The 16,593-nt window shown below is 48.1% G+C and overlaps 1 protein-coding gene across 2 annotated transcripts in view; it reads right to left on the bottom strand.

Moving 5' to 3' along the window:
- FRMPD1 (FERM and PDZ domain containing 1) overlaps window positions 1-15,396 on the bottom strand; it is an 88,945-nt gene extending 73,549 nt beyond the window's left edge. The window contains exon 1 of one of the 2 annotated variants that reach the window (XM_078436669.2): window positions 14,976-15,396. The gene's annotated coding sequence lies outside the window, so the exon portion shown is untranslated. Of the gene's footprint in view, window positions 1-6,918; window positions 6,998-14,975 lie in introns of those variants that run through there. The other variant, XM_078436670.2, reaches the window with a different exon arrangement.
- Between the last annotated feature and the right edge of the window lie 1,197 nt (window positions 15,397-16,593).

Genomic DNA, 16,593 nt, shown 5'->3' with positions numbered 1-16,593 from the left:
GTGACACCTGCAGGGGTGAGGAGAAGGGTATAGAAAGTGCAGGGAGATGACTCTGGCCTGCTCTGAAGACCTGGCTGAGGGGTGTGAGGGACCAAGGGCATGTCAAATAGGGTTGAGGACTCAGGGTAGGAATGGCAGGTGGAAACCCTATCACCAAAGGCTTTAAGTGTGGGACTAAGGAGATTAAACTTCCCTCCTGGCCACAGTGCTCAGCACGGTGCCTTGCTCACAGTAGGCACTCATTACCGTTAAGGAGCAAATGCAGGAAGGCAATTTCATTTAGGACAAATATACGACAACTGTAAAAGAATATGCCACAAAAATTGCCTCGATTCTTTTGATCAGGTAATATCTGGTCAAAACAACTCCTCAGTTTAGTTTAACTATAAAATATTTGCTACATTCTGCCCCAAATGGAGACCATAAGACTTGCCATCAGCTTCTCACCCAAGAACACTGTGAAAATTAATGATGAGGTAATGTCTGAAGTGCTCAGAGCTCTTTGGAGATGTGTGGCAAAAGACATCACTATTATTAATATTTAAAGAGATTCTACCCAGCTCTGATCTCTTTTTCTGCAGACTAATGTTACGTCCACAGGATAAGGTGATGCCAGATTGGCCTCTAAATAAACCTTCCAACCGACAGTGCCCAATGCAGGTGTATTATCCTGAGTCCCTTACATGGGGCTGATGGGGCCCATCACAAGAATGCGGGGCTGGTCTCCGACCTGTTACTGAGGGTTGTCAGAGGATGCAGGGGCCAAATGGACTACACAGAAGAGCAAGATAGAGTTCAGAAGGTGGTATTCCTTGGGATCCCAATTTTTAGGCACTCAAGAGAGTCCAGTGAAGACTTCAAGGGGAATCATTTTTGAAAAACCCACATCCTAAGCCAGTTAACATTTTTAAGTCTAATGCAGTGCCCAAGAAAGGAAGATATAAGAATAGCTCCCTGGGCTCAATTACAAATGGAGTGGAAAGAATAATTTCAAAAGTTCAAGGGGAAAAAAAATCAATCTATTTCCTTCCCCCAAAGCTTTCACTTCTATAAATACACTCATACAAATAGACCGAAGACCACTCTTCCTTATGAAAACACTACCTGTCTGGAATTTGCAAGATAAACGATGTGCCCATCTTGCTTTCAATGCACTGAAGCTCAAACAATGCTCTCCAGTAGCTTCTCTCTTCTTCTTAAGACTCACACTTAAGACTTCTTAACACTCACACCCCTTCCCCCATTATAAAAGTAATACATGTGCCTGGTTTTTGAAATTATTCTTCCTTGGAAAGAAGAAAGCAAAAATTATCTGCTACAGTCTACAAATTGCTAATTACCCTTCTAGCCTCTTTGTGTGAAAATACACATTTTCAACATAACTGTGAATGTTCTGTATATGCTGGGTTTTAGCCTGATTTTTTTTCCTAGAACAATACCCCTTAAACATTTACCTATGTCTTTATTATTGTACAGCATTATTTTCTATGTCCTATTGATCGGAGTGCCATTTTTAAAGCTAACCCCCTACTGCTGGACATTTGCTCTATTTTAGCAGTGTCTGTGTTACAAGCAATGTTGAGATAAACATCTTTGCATAATACATCGTTAGTTATTCTCTTAGGATAAATTCCTGGGAGAGGTGCTGCTGTGTGAAAAACTGCACAAGTTTGCACAGCTTTAGATCTGGCCAAATTGCACTCCAGAAGGGCTATTGCAGGCTTACTCCTCCATCAGTGGAAGAGCCACCTCCCCTAAATGCTCACTGACACCTACCTTAGTAAGTTTACAAAGGAGGTGTTGCCTTATTTGCAGTCCTTTGATTACTCTGGAGGCAGATTTTTCCCCAAATGCTTCATGCCTACAGTGTTTTTTCCCCAGAGTATTTTTTTTAATGTTTGTTTATTTTTGAGAGAGAGAGAGAGCACAAGCAGGAGAGGGGCAGAAAGAGAGGGAGACACAGAATCTGAAGAGGCTCCAGGCTCTGAGCTCTCAGCACAGAGCCCAATGTGGGGCCCAAACCCACAAACTGGGAGATCTGAGCCAAAATCAGATGCTTAACTAACTGAGCCACCCAGGTGCACCCCCCCCCCGACTTTTTTTTTTCAACTGTATGCTTCCACTCATCAGAAAACCAACATTCTATTCCCTCTCCAAAGGGTGTTTCCCCCACCCCACCTCAGTGGTCTTCCTGCTTATCACCCACCACCCACGTCTTCACCTTGGTGCCCTCCACTCCTTTCTCAGCAAACATTTCACAGTTCCATCAAGTAAGTCAGACACAGAACCCAAAAATCAGTTATTCAGTCATCAATTTATTCACCTGATAATCACCATCAAGAGATTGTGGGTCAGGAATGCTCCAGGAACCATACTAAAAGAAGCCAGGGGAGGGAGGGTCAATGAGGTCTGAACAGAAGTACACTTAAGAGAACTCAGAGTTTTCCTGGTAGATGAAGGCAAAGAGCAGGCTAGGCAAAGGGAACAGCATGAGCAAAGTTCCTAAGGCATTTTGAAGCTTCACATATGAAAGGAATATTTGTATTCTTTTCTTTTTGAACTCCAGTATAGTTAATATACTAGTATTACAGATTAATTTCAGGTGCACAATATAATGGTTCAACACTTCCATACATACCCAGTGCCTATCACAAGTGCACTCCTTAATCCCTGTCACCTATGTAACCCATCCCCCCATCCAACTCTCCTCTGGTAACCACCAGTTTGCTCTCTAGAAGAGTCTGTTTCTTGTTTTGCCTCTCTTCTTTTTCCTTTGCACATTTGTTTTGTTTCTTAAATTCCACAAGTGAATGAAATTACATTGTATTTGTCTTTCTCTGATTGACTTATTTTGCTTAGCATTATACTCTCTAGCTCTTTCCATGTTGTTGCAAATAGCAAGATTTCATTCTTTTTTCGTGGCTAAATAATATTCCCTTGTGTGTGTGTGTGTGTGTGTGTGTACACACACACACACACACACACACACCCTCATATTTATCCATTCATATATCGATGGACATTTGGGCTGCTTTCATAATTTGCCTATTGTACATAATGCTGCTATAAACATAGGGATGCATGTATCCCTTTGAATTAGTGTTTTTGTATTTTTGGGGTAAATACTAATGCAATTGCTGGATCATAGAATAGTTCTATTTTCAATTTTTTGAGGAACCTCCATATTGTTTTCCCACAGTGGCTGCACAAGTTTGCATTCCCACCAACAGTGCCAGAGGGTTCCTTTTTCTCCACATCCTAACCAACACTTGTTGTTTCTCGTATTTTTGATCCTAGCCATTATGACGGGTGTGAGATGGCATCTCATTGTAGTTTTGCTTTTTGTTTCCCTGATGATGAGTGATATTGAGCATCTTTTCATAGGTCTATTGGCCACCTGGATGTTATTTTCATTCTCAGGACATGAGAATGAGGGGCTGGCGTTGAGAATGAAAAGTTGGCTCTTGCTAAATTCACCTGCCAACCTGTTCTTTTCCTTGCACCTTGCCTCCGCTTCCAGTCTCTGGCCCATCTCCAATGCAGACTCCTACAAAAGCCTTGAGAAGCAACCTCACCATCCTTCTCTCCAGATCTCTCTGCTGGGAGCAGAAATCCTGGCACTCACACCAATGTACTCAGCAATTCCCCAGTGAATAGATGGCTCTGTTTGCTGATTCCTGGGTCTTATCTGTCCAGCTAGGAAAGAAACTTCTGGATAGTGATATAGTCTGTCATACCCATAGCCTCTCAACACTGGGCTTAACTTTTAATAGGCAATCAATAAACGCTTATAGAATCTAACCAAATTAAATTGGGCAGAATAAATACAAGAGAAGGGATGGGAGTGCACAGGTTGTATGCTTCTAACTATCATCCAGACAGCTGGGAAAATTGGAACTGTCTTTGAAAATTAGTTTCTGAACACAATCATGACAAAAAATTGATTAATTCTCTTTAGGCATGTAATTCTGCATCTACCTCCTAGACATTTCTCAGTTAGACACACAACTGATACTTGTTAAACTATGCTGCGTATCCCAAGAGCTTCTGTACATAAAGGTCAATATATTCTGGAGATTTGGATTTTTTTTTTTTAGCAGGAAAGCAGGAGGAAAAGAGGAAATAAGGTCCCTAATACATGCCATCTCTGCTGGGATTTTCCATATCGATAATTCCAACTCAAAGCGAAAATCCTAATGCCACTTGGGAGGAACCTGTCTCCATCATTAATGCTCTCATGCCCACAGCAAACATTTCTAGATAATTCTTCCCTGAGGGTGCAGAGCCCATACATTCCTCTGGTCTCTCCCTGTTCTGGTTCTGATTACCTTAGCTCTGGATTCATCCCCTACCAGGGCTTTCCCCACACACTCTGCTTGTTTGTCCCCACACTAGGCTGTGGCCTCAATCCCTATGTGCCCTGGGGTCTAGAACATTCACCCTCCACAGAGTGGATGCTCAATCTGTGTTGTGGAATTAAATGTAGTGCCAAGGCTATTAAGGACCTTAGAAATAACCCAGTCCACAGATAAAAAACTGAGGCCCAGATTGGGGAAGCAACCTCTTCAAATATACAGAGTTGATGATAATTATTAGGTGAAAGAAAGGAAGAAATCAAATATGTTAGCAATGCTGGAGGAATTAGGAGGCTGAAAGGCTTGATGGAATTTGGAAAGGATGGGGGGAAACAAAGTTTGGTTTTAGACAGCCTCTAACCCTAGAAGTTATCTCAATTCCCCTTGATAGCCCTTCAGATAATATAAAAAAGAAATTAACAATTATTGACTATTTACCATGTATAGGTAGAAAACAGGGGCTGTGTCTTCCTCGGGCCCTCTGTAAGTTTAACACTCGCAGATGGTCCATTAAAGAAGCAAGTAAATAATGTGCCTCAGGTCATGTAGCTAGCAAACCCAGGTATGACGGAGTCAAAAGCCCAGGCACTTTGCCCACGCCCCACTGCCTCTCTGACCCTAGCCCTGAGGCTATGGGTTACCAAGGAAGAGCCAGGAAGACCCAGTGAGCAAGTTTACTGCTGGCCTTGGCCATGTTCCAGGATAACAGACAGCAAGCACCTTCAGAGCCTGAATGTTAGGTCTAGAGCCTCGTTGCCTCCTGAAAGTGAAGAGGGCAGGCACCACCCATCGCTAGTGCTTGGCTGACAGGCCAGACCCACTGCAGAAGCAGGTATAAGACAGAAACACACAGGCCTTGCCATAGCCAGGATACCACTGGTGACTGTGAAGGGCACTGAGGGCAGCTGGAGCCAGATGCAAGGCAGGCAATCATCATAATCACGTCTTTCATTTCATCAGTCAGCACCATATGCCAAGCCTGGCCCTCCCAGGACCAGGCCTTCTCCTGGGCTCTGGACTGAACCAGGCTCAGCCCCTGACTGGGGGAAGCTCACAGTCAAGTGGGGCAGGTTATGTGGAAATACCCCATAGTCACACCATCTGGGGAGGTGCTCCTCCAGCCTGGAAAAGACTTCCTAGACAAGGCAGGGCATTCTGATATGGGGCTATTGCTAGGTGGCTACATCAAACAAGCCTTGTCAAGTTGGGAAATCACTGTTCTTTAAACCCAGCAAGCAAAATAAGAGGCAGAGTTCTCTGAACTGTTCCCCTACACCTGCCCTTAGGGCTCCAAGCAGTGCAGTTGGAGTATCTTACTAGCTGATCCTTCTGATCCTTTTCAAACCTGAGGTTCTTCTCTGTCAAATCTAGTCAGGTGACCAGGAAGGGGGCAATCTGGGGTCCCAGTGGGGATACAACTAAGGATACTTTCAGTCTACTGCTCTAGGCCAGTCCCTCCTGGAAGCCTTCCTGGATCTCACCCAAGGCATGGCCAGCCCTCTGCAGGGCTCCCATGGGTCTCTGTGACATGCAGCACCCCGCCCTATACTGACTTGCTGTCAGCTGCAGGTGGGGCAGGACTGTCTGAGTCATCTGTCTCCTCCCTCCTCCCCACCCCCTGCAGAGACCTTTCTTAGCAAAACATACTGACCCGAGAGGAGCAGCAGTCAAAGAGGACACTCTGGGTAGGTGTGAGTCAGTAAGCCCAGAGCAGCAGTGACAGTCACGAGTAGAGTATGGAGTGGTTCAGTGCTAGACCCACTCGGCCACCGCCCTCCTGCTGCATCCCCTCAGCTCCACCACGGGGCTTCACCAGACCCAACACTCTTGCTTGCCCGAGGCCTTTTTGGCACTCTGGCATGTCAACTGCAAACAAAGTGATGCATACGCTCTTTGGAGAAAAGCATATTTTATTTGTGTTGCATTTGGAGAACACATCAGCGAGTAGCAACTAAAAACTCCACCTAAAGGGCCGTGGAACTTCTGAAACAGGCTACCCAAAAGGCAAAAAGATCACACTACAATACACTCTGAAAGCTGCGAAGAAGCACTTCCCTACTTTTCAGAAAGAGATATGTACCTGGGCGCTGAGAATATAAATAATTTCCCTCAAGTTCAATGAGCCAATCTCGGACTGAATTAGAGGGGAAATGCAAGGACATTAAGTCTTCCTTTCTGTGTCCCTTCTCTATCCAGAGCACGTTCACTAGGGGATCTCCCCTATGCCTAAGAACTAGTAATGAATATTTTAATAGCCACAACTTCTTCCCATTGATAAAAACTCCACTGACTAGCCAGGACATGCTGGTGAATACTGAAGGACCAGAAAAACCCACCCACATCTGCAGAACCAGACCCCTCAGAGCAGCAGCCTGGATGCTAAAGAAAGAAAGTCACATGACATGTGCCCAATGGAGACCTGAGGCTGGGGACCCTGGAGAGCTGGGCTCAAACACAATCGAGAGCAGTCACATAAGGAGAGAAAGTAAGAGGCCAAAGGCTGAATAGTGCCCCCCCTAAGAAATATGTCCATACCCCAATCCCAAGAATCTGTAAATGTTACCTTAATTTGAAAAAGGATCTTTGCAGATGCAATTAAGTGAAGGGTCTTCAGGCAAGGACCTGATCCTGGATTATCCAGGTGGGCCCTAAATGCAAAGACAAGTGTCCTAATCAGAGTGAGGCAGAGGGAGATTCAACCCAGACAGGAGGAAGAGCCAGTAGTGATGAAGCCACAAGTCAAGGAACACCAGCAGCCACCAGAAGCTGGAAGATGCAAAGAAAAAATTCTTCCTTAGAGCCTTCCAAGGGAGCACAGCCCTGTCGACACCTTGATTTCAGACATCTGGGTTCCAGGACCGTGAGAGAATACATTTCTGCTGTTTTAAGCCAAGGTTGCAGTGATTTGTTACAGCAGCCACAGGACACTGATACAGTGCCGTAGACGTTATCAGACTGACGAGGGCTCTGAGTCCCAGAGAGGGCACTGCCTCAACCGGAGCCGCTCCGCATCAGCCACTGGTCCCAGACACTCTCCTCTACAGCTCACCAGGCCTCTCTGACACCAGCATGAGTGCGGTTCCACAGGAACCTAACTGGGCCTCAGGCTGTGCTAAATGCAAAGACAGACTCTGGAGTGAGGCTACCCTACTCTTGCTCCCCTCTGGGCTGGTCAGACCTCACCTGCATGGCTATTGTGTCCAATTCAATTGTGTCTTTTTCAGGGGATTGGATAAACTGGGACATTCTAACTGAAGTAGTGAAGATTCACGGACCTGATCCCTGTCTTTGATTGTCCAAATGGCAGAAATGGCCATCATGGGGAAGAAGAAACAGATTTCTGCGTGGGGCTTCAAAGGGCAGAATCAAGGCCAATGGGGCAGCCACAGCCTGCAGGGAGAGTTAGTGCAGCATAATGAAGAACTTTCTAATAATCAGAGCCAACTGACAATGGAATAGAAATGCCTCGAGGATTGGCAGGTCCAAGCAGAGAGAGGCTGGGTGCACTAGGGGAATTCCTGCACCAGAAAAAGCTCTACTCGATCATCTCCGGAGTTGGCAACCCTATTTGAAGTCTATGACTATTAGTTAAAGTATCCTGTAAAATATTTTGCATGAGTCTGGATTTTCAGCATACAGGCAGGGAGTGCTCTCACTGAGGAACTTATTTACACAGCTTTTGTTTAAAACAAACAAACAAACAAAAAACTAAGTACTGCAACTAACCAGAAATGAGCTCAGAAAAAAAATCGTTCCTCCTGCTCCTCTATGCTAATATCTCCAACTCCCAGGAAGGAAGAAAGAGGGAGAGCATATTTCTCCATACGGACATCACCCTTTAACCTCACCAGGAACCAACAGCATATGCTCCAGTACCAGGGGAACTTTGGGCTTGATGTCCTTCTCCAGGGAAAACCAGAGAGAACAGAGACTGTTTATTTTAATCATTGCTTTTCCTTTTGCATTCTTCCGAATTCTACATTTGGAACAAAGAAAACAACAAAGCAGTAACTCAGAAGTATACCTATGTTGATGCTCAAAACTTAGCCTTGGAGAGGTTTTTTATGGGGGGGGGGGGTGGTATTGTTATCACTGGTTGTAACAAGTGCTAGCCTACACCCCACATTCTGGATACGCATAGAACAGGAAGCACGGCATTTCTCATCTGCCTGCACATCTGTCTTCTCTTAAGTCAAAATCTCAGAGAACTAAGCACTGTTGCATCCGGGTGAATTCCTCTGAAGCTCTTTCCGTTCAGCATTTTGAAAATTTGCCATGTTACCCTTCTACTGAAATGGCTGAGCTTTTCAGATCATTCCTCAAGAGAGGTCAAAAGAATAGACTCATATTTTTAGATTTGCCACCATCTCTTTTCTAGCCTGTAATTAGTGGTTTTTTTTTTTTTTTTTTCTCTTTTTCTAAAAGAACCAGTGTTAAGCACACACATCATTCATCAGCCAGCTTGTGAAATGACTGGAAGCCCAAACCATTTCTAACCACTGGCAAAAAAGGGTCTCCAAACGTCAGGTGGGTCCCTGAAAATACTGTGTCACTTCAGTGAAATTAATGACTACCTCCCTCATGTCGACTGGCCAAGCACCAAATAGGGCTTCCCATTGTCCTTCAGGCAGATAGTTCATTACTTTTAAAACCCTCATATTTGCAGAGCTGCATAATGTAATCTGTACTTACCAAAACAAATTTAAGACAGCATTATTCTGCTTCTGTGAATGCATATTAAGTTTGGTGCATGTCTTAAGACTACAGTGGAAATATAGCTACAACAGCTATGCATAAATCAAAATTTTATATACTGAATGGTGTTAAATACACAGGCATGTTTGGTATTTGAAAGCTTTCCGTACCAGATCTTTCGGTATGGTGGAGAATCCTTTCATAATATAAATAGTGCTCAATTTATCTAGCTTGAAGGTTCATTTTTTACATCATATATTTATTAAAAATAGGCCATATTGGAAAGCTACATTCAAAATTCAGACTCCTGTTTGAGGTTACATCAACTCTTCATCAAATGAAGGATCCACATTTTAAGGCAGCAGAACGCCTCAAGAGGGTTCATCTGGGGACCACAAGCCCTGAGCATCAGCATCGCATTTCTGGCATGACTCAAACCATTTCAGATCTCAGGAAAATCACAGGCTTTTGTCAGTCCAGTACAGCAAACACATATGAAGCTTGCACAAGGGCTAAGCTCTGTGAGAAGGGCTGTGGAGTGGAGGTAAGAGGGACATTGTGCCTGTCCTTTCAGGGACTTCTCATGGCCATGGCCACCTGCACAAATGACTGCACATAAAATCCTCCACGGTTGACGGTAACAGCTTCCCCACGAGAGATACTAAATGCAGTGAGAGATCAGGGGCAGATAAGAGCTCTGGGAGGAGGGGATCCGGAAGACAGCTGAGCTGGGCCCTCAGGCGTGGGCACGACCACCTGGGCTGAGGTACCTGCTAGGGAGGGGCCAGGTGGAGAGGCAAGGGCCTGGAGACCTGGGGGTGAGATTAAGTGTGGAGGACCTGGTGAGGGAGGAGGGGCACTAAGAGAATAGATGGAGACAGCCTGGGGCACCTGGGTGGCTCAGTTAGTTGAATGGTTTAGCGGTTTAGCAGCTGAGTCTTGTTTTCGGCTCAGGTCATGATCCCGGGGTGGTGAGATCAAGCACCATGTCAGGGCAGGAGGGAGGCACCCCCAGTGCTGACCATGGAGCCTGCTTGAGATTCTGTCTTTCTCTCTCTCCCTCTGTCCCTCTCCCCCATTCACACACACTCTTTCTCTCTCAAATTAGAGAATTTAAAAAAAAAAAAAAAAAAGATGGCGGGACGCCTGGGTGGCTCAGGCAGTTAAGCGTCCAACTTCGGCTCAGGACATGATCTCCTGGTTCGTTAGCTCAAGCCCCTCATCGGGCTGTGTGTTGACAGTGTGGAGGCTGCTTGGGACGCTCTCTCTCTTCCTTTCTCTACCCTCCCCGACTTGTACTCTATTTCTCTCTTCTCTCAAAATAATAAATAAACTTAAAAAAAAAAAAAAAAGGATGGAGACAACCCATCGTGTCCGCCAGGCTGAGGACTGTGGACTTCATTATCCGTATACGAGGGACCCCCAGGAGGTCCCTGGGCCATACTTTAGACAAAACAGAAGTCCAACATTCAGAGAGAGAATAGAAAGGTGGAGACATGTTTGAGAGAGATTTTGCAAGTAAAAACAACAGGGCTTGGTGAGTGACTGGATTTCAGTCAAGAGGGATCAAGGGAGAGAGTGAGGTCACAGGTGACTATGTGCCCCTGCTACGCAATTTCCAGCATGGGAGTGGGGGGGAGGACACTGGCCAGGGGGCATCTCACAGCGGGGACGGTGGGGGGCAAGGCTGGCTTTGGCGACACCACTCATGCTTCTCCTTAGCACATCAGTGAGCACTCCAGGGGCACTACTCTTCAGGGCTCACAGTAAGAGGAGATGGGGGAAAGGGAGAAGAGGTGAGGGAGGAGGGACACAGAGGAAAGGAGGAAGGGACAGGAGAGGGAGGGTAAGAAAAGGAAAGAGAGATGAAAAGAGGGAGGCAGAGAGATCCTGAAGAAGTGGCTCTACAGCAGGATATTCCCAAAGCAGTGGCCACACTGCCACTCTGGTCCTGGTTTTGCAGGAAAGTGCTGTGGCTAGGTATTCCTCTTTTCAGAACTCCTAAAACATAGTTTTGTTTTGTTTAATTTTTTAAAAGTTTTAGAGAGAGGGAGAGAGAGAAGCCCAAGTAGGCTCTGCATTGTCAACACAGAGCCTGATAGCAGGGCTCGAACTCACAAACTGTGAGATCATGACCTCAGCCAAGATCAAGAGTCAGGTGCCCAACCAACCGAACCACCCAGGTGCCCCAAGGACTGTTAATACATAGTTTGTATTGAAGGCAACCTCTCTGGAGTCTCCCAAGAACTGAGGGGGTAATATCCACGCACACGGCCTATCTAGTCCGAGAACACACCAAGCTTTTCAGGCTTCTGGGGCTTTGCATTTCCCATTCCCCTCACCGCCACCCCACCCTCTTAACTTTCATCCAGTGTTTGCTACATATCTGGCACTATTTCAAGTACATTACATATATCAACTCATTGAATCCCCAAACAACTCTTTCAAGTAGGATTATTATGCCCAGTTTACAGATGAAGAAACTGAAGTCCATAAGATTAAATAACATGACTATGGAATATATTTAGTTGGCAGGGGGGCCAGTATTCAAATCCAGGCGTTGTGGCCGGGCGTCTACAATCTCATACCAAAGCCAGGTTGCCTCGTCCTGAGCCAGATGGCACCCCCACCCCCCTCAGCTCTAGTCCCAACTGACTCCTTCTCTCCTTTAGTTCCTAGTGACTCAGACAGGCCTTCCTCCGTCACCCCCATCACCTTCTCTCACATTACCCTGTTCATTTCCTTCCCAGCCCTTAGCCAACCTGTAATTATTTATGTATTTACTTGATTATTATGTGTCTCCTACTAGGAAATAAACTCCAGGAACACAAGGGTCTTCCCTTTTGTTCCAGTGTATTCCTGGGGCACCTAGAATAGTTCTCTGGCACAGAGAAGGTATTCCACAAATAACTGTTGCATGAACAAATGAAGGGCAGTATAATGGCTGCTAAGTGGTATACATAGGTTCACAAAGTATCGCAATGTCGTTCTTCACCCTCCTGTCCTAGTCTCCTTCCTTGGCTCCTACAGACCCCTAGCAACCCACACTAAGGCAGATGGGAGCCGGTGCCTGGTTCCCAGCATATATGGACAATGCTGATGTATTTATAACCATGCCTGACTGTCAACCTCCCCCCCCCCCCGCCCCGCCCCAGGTCCTTGAGCACATAGTGATAAGCTTGTGGGAGGCAGGGATTGCATGTTCTGATTAACCTATCTGTGGCCTCCCACCACCTAACAGTATTTATAGGGCATTGTCTGCTGTTGATGTCGGTGTATGATCTGAGCACCCCCCCAAATAACAAAAAGCCCCTGCCCTTGAATCAGGAGGTCCCCTGAATACAAATCATATTGTTACAGGAACTCCAGTCTGATGGTGAGGTTCCAAGTCAATACACACGCTAAAACAAAAGGCACTATTTATACACTTCAGTGGTGTCTACCAACACTTATGGAGCTTGCCCATGAACACTTTAGTAAAAGAAACCATTATCAAATACCTATTGTTACGCAAACACTGTTAGGCACTTTATACATGATCTCATTTAACCCTGTGCATTGGAATTACTCTTATTCCCCTTTTACAGATGAGAAAAGTGAGGTTCAGAGGCCCAATATCCCCCCAACAAGTGTGGATTCAAGCCCAGGTTCCGATTCTCCTGAACCTCTTCCCACTATCCTCTGAAGTTTTCTGCCTTCTCCCTGCTTCCACCAGACCTGCTGTCCTCCATCTGGGCCCCGGGCTCTCCTGACTCATACCAGTCCCTTGACCTAAAATGGCCTTTCCACTTGTCACCACCTGTTGAAATCCTCTTCCCCCTCCCACCTCCCGTGGTACTGTCTACCTCATTGTCTCCAGTGAGAATCCCCTCCTCAATGTTCGTGAGGTCCCCAGTAAGAACTCCCAAAATGTGGAGCGTCTGGGTGGCTCAGCAGGTTGAGCATCTGACTCTTGATTCCGGCTCAGGTCCTGGTCTCATGGTTCATGGGATCACATCCAGCTCCACCCTGATGGTGTGGATCCTGCTTGGGATTCTCCCTCTCTGCCCCTATGTGTGCATGTGCTCTCTCTCTCAAAATAAGTAAACATTTAACAAAAATAAGAAAGAACTCCCAGAATGGCCTGTGGTATGTTCCTCTTTCTTCCTCACTAGACCCTGAGCTCCTTGAGGGGAGGGCCTACTGGTATTTTCCTGTTTCTTCCTGAACGAGTGGTGAGAAAGTGCTTGCCAACCCACTGAAGAAGGAAGAGGGAAAAGACTGGTGCGATTCTAATGTATCTGAGTGATCAAAGGCTCTGGACAAATTAGCTTCAGCTACACAGCATGGCTGGGAAAAGGCAAACCTATGTACCACAACTCTGCTGTTTCCCTGCCCCAGTCACAAAGCACACTCTTACCAGTCCTCTGATTTCATAAAGCTTGAAACTTAAAACCGGGAAGTCTAGGAAGGAAATAAAATAATAAAATCACTTCCACAAGAATCCTTTGGTAGTAATGGATTTCACCCACACCCTGGGGAGATGCTAACTGCAGCACAAGGGGGACAGAAGATGGGCCAAAAGAACAAAGCTCACCTCTAGGACATCAGTTAACTACCTCACAGTTGTTCTGCTGTGGCTGCACCAGAATGCACTTGTCCTGGAAAACATGTACTTGCCAAACCGTAGGCCTCTCCAAGTATGCCTGTGTTGAACACCCAGCAAGGAATGCCTGATTTAGAGTGACTTTCTATATCATCTTGATTGGAAAACATCTCACCCATCACTTTAGAAACAAGTAGATGCTGGCCTCTATGTCAGGACCCCTAGAACAGTGCATTTTTACCCCTGGAACAACTATTTTGAGGTTTTAACAAAAATAACCGACTCACAAACAGAAACGCTTCCTGATCTATAAGCCACTCTGAAAACAAATCATTATTCTGTTGAATATTTTATGATGGTCCAAAGCACTGATGGAGGGAAGGCCAGCATTCACCAATCCTTGCCATGTCTATTTCGGGACTCCCAAAGCACCGTGCAAATCCCTTTATTTTCTAAACTCCCATTTGCAAGTGCTGGGTGTATGTTTCCTCTCTACCCAATATTTCCTCTACCCAAACTAACCCTAAATAGACCTGGTAGATTCCACCTCTCCAAAGTTTACAGCAGAAGGACAGCAAGGATCATGTAGTGCATATTCCTCCCTCCCCACTTGTAGGTGGCAAAACTACTAGGGGGACTTGCCCAAGGTCACACAGTCAGTGGATGGCAGAGGGGCCACCAAAAGCCAGGGCCCGGACTCTAAGCTCCAGCAGCGTCCTCTTCCCAGACACTGACTTAACACCCCTCACAAAGCTCAGCCCAAACTTCTGCCGGCTAGCGATGTGACGCCCCCTCACCCAGACTGACTTCTGTGGGTTCCACCCCACAAGGAGCCCTGGAGCTGAGACACTTAGGGGTACCCCTGACTCACAAAACGGCAAGACAGAAGTGTGCTTCAGATGATCATCCTGGCGAACCCCTCCTGGTCCAGGTGTGGCCGTCGAAACGGGGCAGGACTGGCTGGTCTGAGGTCACTCAGAAAGTTGGCGCTAGCGGTGGCCGCACCTGAATCCAGGTCTCCCGCCACCCGGTTTGCCGCTCTTTGCACTACCCCATGCACGTCTCAAAAACTTAAGCAACACATTGATGCTGGGGCAGATTTAACCGTTGCACGCCCTGAGCGAACCCGCGGACGCGCCCCCCACCGGGATGGGACACGAGGACTGGAGCCGGGCGCAGGTCAGCCGGGGGCGATGGTGCAAGCAGAGCGCACGGCGGAGGGCGGCGCGGAGGAAGCCGAGGGGCAGGCAGCCTGCAGCTACCGGAGGCGCAGGCCCGGGGCGTAGGGACCGTCAGTCCCCCCCTCCCAAAACTTTGCGGCGCCGGGACCTCGCCCTTACCTGCAGAGGAGGCGCCGCCCGCGCGGACGCGGACCCGAAGAGCTGACGCTTTCGGCGAGGGGCGGCCCCGCCCGGCGGCGGGCACGGACGCGGGCAAGGCTAGGGCAGCGGCTCGGCTCGGGCTCGGCTCGGGCTCCGCCTCCCGCGCCGCGGCTGCAGCCGGAGGGGGGGCGCAGGGCCCGGCCGCGCCCGCGCCGTCTGGCCGCGGCAGGTGCTGAGGCTGCAGCTGTGGGGCCGCCAGCTGCCGGCGCCGCGACCCCCGCCCCGGGGGAGGAGCCCCGCGCGCCGCCTCCGCGGGCCCGGGAGGTCCCGGCCCGCCGCAGTGGGCGGTCCCGCTCCCACCCGGGCCTGCCTCCGCCGGCCTTCCCCGGCTCCCCACCGAGGCACGCAACGTCCGCCGAGTACCCACGGGGAGACTGAGGCCGGGAGAGGAAAGGGGCTCCCCCAAGGTCACCCGGTCCGCCGGCGGCGGGGCCAGACTGGAACCTAGAAGAGTCCCAAGGAACGACCGCCTGCTCACTCCACCCTCCCCCTGACTGTCACACTCCAAGGCTTTTCGAAGAACTCCAGCTACGTGGGACTCTGGGGAATGCAGATGGCCCCAACTTCGCCCTCCTCTCAACAGGCTCCCGGGCTGCGGGGAGATGGAAGAAGTGGACCCACTTTGGCACTACGGCCTTCCTTCTCTGCCTCTAAATTCCTTCAGCGCCCGAGCGTTGGGGTCCCTTAGCTTTCCCGAGGCTCACTAACTACTCCTGCGTGGTCTCCTTTGAGGGCTCCTCACACCCCAAAGCCCTGAAATACCGCGATGCCTAGGACTCTGCACTCAGCCCTCTTCCGACTCCCTGGGCCATCTTACCCACTGCTCTGGTTCTGGCCCTACACCTGTCTGTCCATCCCACCCAAATACATGCCTCTGTCCAAGAACTCTTTTCCCTGCTGACGAATCTACCTAGCACCTACTAGGTCCCTACCCCGTGTTAGACCCTGGAGATACAGCTTCGAATAAAGCACTATCCCTGCCCTCAGGAATGCACTAATGGGCTGTTAATACAGTGCAGCTCTTAGAGTAATAGTGTGATCCCAGGGTGCCAAGCGGGGCACCTGCATTGGCTGAGCAAGGGAAGAAGGCCTCCTGGAGAGGATGCCCTCTATACAGAAACCCGGAAAGGCCGAAGAGGTGGCCGGTGACAGGGAGGAGTGTGGAGAGAGCTTTCTAGGCAGAGGCCACAGGAACAAAGACCCAAAGATGAGAGGGAGCCCCTTGAGGGAAGGGAAGGGGCAGAGAGCTGAAGCATGAGAGGTAGTTTTGAGTGGGGAAGGGGCACCATCAGATTGGTATATAGATCAATCTGGTGATGGAATGGAGCACAAATGTAAGTGAATTAAGTGTGTCCTTCATCAAATTAAAACTAAAAATGGGGATGGCGGAGTGGCTCAGTCGGGTGAGCATCTGACTTCAGCTCAGGTCATGATCTCGCAGCTTGTGAGTTTGAGCCCCGATGGCTCTCAGCTGTCAGCACGGAGCCCACTTCAGATCCTCTGTCCCCCTCTCTCTCTGCCCCTCCCCTGCTCACTCTCTCTGTCTTTCTCAAAATACACTTCAAAGTTTTTTCAA

Source organism: Panthera onca, chromosome D4 (assembly GCF_046562875.1).
Source record: "Panthera onca isolate mPanOnc1 chromosome D4, mPanOnc1 haplotype 2, whole genome shotgun sequence".
NCBI classification, from domain to species: Eukaryota; Metazoa; Chordata; class Mammalia; order Carnivora; family Felidae; genus Panthera; species Panthera onca.
This window is presented reverse-complemented; position numbering and strand designations above follow the sequence as displayed.